The sequence below is a fragment of the Metopolophium dirhodum genome, chromosome 6 (assembly GCF_019925205.1).
Source record: "Metopolophium dirhodum isolate CAU chromosome 6, ASM1992520v1, whole genome shotgun sequence".
Lineage (NCBI taxonomy): Eukaryota > Metazoa > Arthropoda > Insecta > Hemiptera > Aphididae > Metopolophium > Metopolophium dirhodum.
This window is the reverse complement of record NC_083565.1, coordinates 12763403-12768375: the sequence shown is the minus strand read 5'-3', so window position 1 is coordinate 12768375 and position 4973 is coordinate 12763403. Positions and strand designations below refer to the sequence as shown.

At 31.2% G+C, this 4973-nt stretch overlaps 1 long non-coding RNA gene across 1 annotated transcript; it reads left to right on the top strand.

Moving 5' to 3' along the window:
* The first annotated feature begins 947 nt into the window (after window positions 1-947).
* LOC132946539 (uncharacterized) lies at window positions 948-3076 on the top strand. Its single transcript, XR_009664736.1, has 2 exons — window positions 948-1119; window positions 2813-3076. It is a non-coding gene; the product is annotated as an uncharacterized LOC132946539 (long non-coding RNA).
* Window positions 3077-4973: the final 1897 nt, after the last annotated feature.

Genomic DNA, 4973 nt, shown 5'->3' with positions numbered 1-4973 from the left:
ACCGAATTATGTTCAACTTAATATTATGTACCACGTTTAATATTAAAATCGTATTTAATACACATACGCCGAATAAATGTAAAACCAAGGTAGTATGTTTGATGACACCGAAAAAAATTCCAATATTGTTAAGGAGACGTCTACTCGCATGCATTTCCTCCGTCTTACAAACGCGCAACATCATATCATATTTTCCGTTCAGAAATTCCATCTTACTGTGTCTTTTGAGTGTATTTATAATACCCTTAAACACGAGAACGTTATCTAAGCAGGGTTAATTGTTATCTTTTAATTTCAAAGCAAGTCATGAGCATTTTAAAATTGATCTCGTATTCATATAGATTATGAGAAGTCTTTACAAGTAATAAAATTTTTATTTTTATATATTTACTATAATAAACTTAACCATACGACTTATACATTATATTGGTGTATATAGTTAGTGTCAATTATTGTCGTGTTGTAAAGATACCAGAGTTGGTGTGGGTAATCCATAAAATAAATATTAACATAACATTATGGTTAATGGATGCTGATCGTCCAAATGCCTAACCATAATATAATCTTCTTCTCTTGTCTTTGTTCGTGAAATCTCTAGAAAACAAATGTGAACGCAGTCACTAGTACTTGTCTTGTCTTGTACTTGTCTCTTTATTTTGTTAATACATTAGTAGACTGTAATATTAGCTTTGACGCATCAGTTTAACAGTATTCAATAATAAATTACTTAAGTGCCTATTGCAAATGGCTACTTAACGAATATACATAATAGTATACTATTTGCACTCCAATTTTTATTGTACGAACATTTTATAAAAAAAAAAAAAAATATTTACATAACATGATAAAAGAAGCAATAAATTCATAATTTATTATTCATACAACGAACATAATAATACATCATTTGATCCCACTTAAAAATGTTAAAAAAGAATATTATAGGTAATATACCTACCAATAGAGATGCATTTCATTATACATAATATTATAGTTACTTTTAAAATTCAATTTTATTGTTAGACTATACACTCTCAAGAGTACTTATTTATTCATTTACTTCGTCGAGACTGCATCTTATTGCTTATTGATTTATCCAACGATTTTGATTCTATGGCATAGGTAAGTACATACCTATAATTATTATGTTTTGTGAAAATGTGTACCGCGCAGAACTGCAATAATTGTTTCTTGGATCTCGGAAACACGGACGCTTAGTCGAAACGTAACAATATGTGTCTGCGAATAATTATAATAAACCTTAATTGTTATAGTATGCATTTATGTGTAAATTTTCAATCGTAGGTACACGTCCTTTTATTCGTGAATGCGGCAAGACGCGTGAGGTGAAAACAGATCGATTTGTTTATCATGTGTATGCGCGACCGATAAAAACGTTAAATTTCGTAGCATATTATGTTTGATTATTTTATTTTTTCTTCACTTCGTTCACGCCGCAATGCGTTTATTGCACGCTCACTTGATTCACGGCAGTCACGTTGTAAGCACACACTACATACACTATCCACAACGCTTTTTTTTTACACAACTTCACAGGTCTACAGAGTGTATCTGGATCACACATTGCCTATTATTTCAATGTATCGTTAAATTCTCCATAATATACATCCCATATAATAGGCATATACCCGCACACATACTGTACAACTTATTATACTTAGGCATATAGAACGTTTGTAATTCACAAAAAATACGAGCGACTGCAGTAGGTTGCAAACCTACTACTTTCACCCTCTAAATTAAAGGGGGAAATTAAGCTAGAGGTTAGGTTATCCTGCAGTAGTTAATTTGCATCCCACTGCCGTCGGTATAGGTACGCGACATGGCTGTATGGCATAATATTATAAATAATAATACGAATTATCGATTGTGTATAAAAAAAGTGTGCAGTCGACATTTTCTCTATATCGTACTATAAAAATGAATGTCTGTATGTGTGTCCTTTACGCATTCCTAAACGGCTGACGTTTTTTGTGTGTGTTTGAGTTGTTCCCTGGAGGCCTGGACGTTTTGGATTCGAAATTATACCCGGTAGAACTATCCCGAAGAGTGGCTCAAAGAGGGATTTTGAGATTTACGATGATAGTTTTTGTTTATAAACGATTGATATTGGTTACAGCAGAAATAATTAGTAGAAATTAATATATTTTTTTTTTGTATATTAGTTGCCATTGGTTAATCAGACAGATCAGGTACAATCATGCATCAAATCGAATTTTCACACATTGCCTACACCGAAGTGGCTGAGTTGGACTTATAGCTCTGCTCATCGACGCGTGTTTGTATTGTTTTTTCGCACATTATCCGCGATTCGATGTAGTCAGATTCCCTACCAGGGTAGTCGCACTTACTGCAGTGAGTTACACACTTAAATCCAAAAAGAGTTGAACAGTGACAATTTTTTTAAGAGTTGTCATTTTTTACGGACAACGAAGTGCGCGGGATCAACTCGGGTCTACACAATAATAATTTATGACAATAATCGTGTTTTATGAACTGTAGGAATATAAAATAATATATAAGTTTAGTAGGTAACTATATTATGTTTATAAGTATTTTTTAACACTTATAAGTCGACTCGTTTCTCGCGGAGAAAAGGGGACACGTACACTTAGCAAGACGCAACGCTCCGGACTGATAGTTTATTAGCTATATATATCTAAATGATAATACCAAGAAGACCTGCAGATCTCTTGCAAAGGGTTGTGGAATATAACACCGCATTGCAACGTACTCGAGCGTTTCATTAAATATCTACATTGAAAAATTACGTAACGGTCATACAATTTTACAGGCTTAATGGAAAAGCGACTTAGATCCGGTGGCCCGGGGCTCGCGGGAAGGGCGTCGCCGTGTTTCAGACGATGCGAATACGAAAACCAGACAGCCGGTCGGTGGGTGGCGATAGTGATGGGCCCTCACGGAGAGGACGTCCGCCCCCCCACCCTCTCATCATCAGACCGACACGGTCCGGGTCGTCGTACGTCGCGTTTCGGCGGCGTTTGGTATTTCGTGGGCGATGAGAAGAGACACAGTACAAAGAGGACCTTGGCAAAGTTATAATATACGTAACTCAAATACGTTTAAAAAAAAAATAAAGTTTAGAGAAACAAATAGAACATTAATTGAAAAATAATATTATTTCGGGCTTTAGCTTTATATAGTTTTTATTAAAAATACTTGCAATTTCAAATTTTAACCAGTATAACATACTTTTATAACAATTTAATTTCACTTATTGTGACTTTTATGTTATAAAACGATTGTTATATTTTATTAATATTTTAGTCGACACAAAAATATAATATTATTTAAGCTACTAAGAATTGACATGTTCATTTTTATATAAAATGTTTCTGTCAATTTCATTATATTATAATCAATATTATGCATTTTTTAAGTAGGTAATAGTTATTGGAATTATATATTATGATTATTTTTATTTTGTTTGTTAAATTTAAGCACAATAAAAACCTAAGCAGTATTTAAAAATATTACACATATAAAAAATATATTATAAATCAATTAACTATTATACCGATAGTTGTAGACCTAAGTCCCATAATACCTTTCCTAAATATTTTGTATTCAAACGCAACGTACCAACTGATTTAAAGTCCAGACGCAAGTAGTAGACATGGGAAGGAGATGGTGGAGGGTTTGTGCTTGGACGAGTTTGTAAAAGTTGCAGTGCGTTTGGGCAATTTGACATAATGCATTTGAGTGAATAATTTTACAGCAATAATTTGGCTTTATTATAATAATAAGTAATTCGTTTTGGTAGTATTTTATCATTTCAAATCCATCTCAATTTAACAGACTTACTGGGACACTGTCCGTGACTTCATTGGTATAATATTAAAAATGCAGTTATTGTTTTTATTAAAAATCAAGAATAAAGTTTAAAAATTAGAAAAAAAACATTTTTTTTTTTAAAATTGTTCTGTGTTTAAATTGTAATATATTATAATACTATTTGGCACTCTGTACAAGTTATAGCTGAAATAAGCTAACATATGTGCTTGTCCAAAGTTTGTAAGTATTCTTGCTTATCTAATAAAACTTTTCAACGAAATTTGTTAATATGTTTACTTATATAATTGCGTTTTGTGTTATTTTAGTTTTTGGGTGGACCTATGAATGTATTGATTTTACAATAATGTGTGTTTTTTTTATTCATTTATTTTGTTGTGTCTATGTACACTGTACACTTATCGTATTCGAAACATTTTGATTCGTTTCGAGCTGTTTACGGACAATTTCAAATTTAATTTTTTCTTAGTTTTTTTTTATATAAATATCAATAAAATTGTATTTGTTGGGTCAAAAAATGTGAAAATTAATACAAGGCTCCTGATGTAATGTTACAATAACAGTTTAAAAATATTAAAATACATAGGAACAATTTTTTTTTATAAGCATTTAAAGTTCGAATTTTGATAAAATTTAATAATTATTTTGTAGTTAAAAATTTATAAAATGTTCAACTTTTATAGCTAAGGATTGAAAATTTAAAACAAGGTTCCACGTAAATAAGTTATATATCAATTACTTTATTCACAAATCACAATAATATCATCAAATATAGGTACTTATAGTAGTATCAATAATATCATAAGCCGACGTACCGTCTTCGCTCAGAATAGTTTTTCTTATACAATGATATTACACAATGATATACACAATCCATTAAAGTGACCCACTTTTAACCTACTGTACAGCAGAACCACACCACCCACTTGCCAGCATTTTTTTATTTTTGTTTGTTTTAGTATAATATTATTTACCTACTTGATAGATTTTCGACTGTGGCGAATCCATAATATTATTACACTACATCTAATATATATAATACATCTTATATAGACACTGAATTCACGTTTACTACAGTAGTCGAGCACGACTAATATTTGATAATTCACTGACAACCGTATAATATTTGATAAGTCTATAAA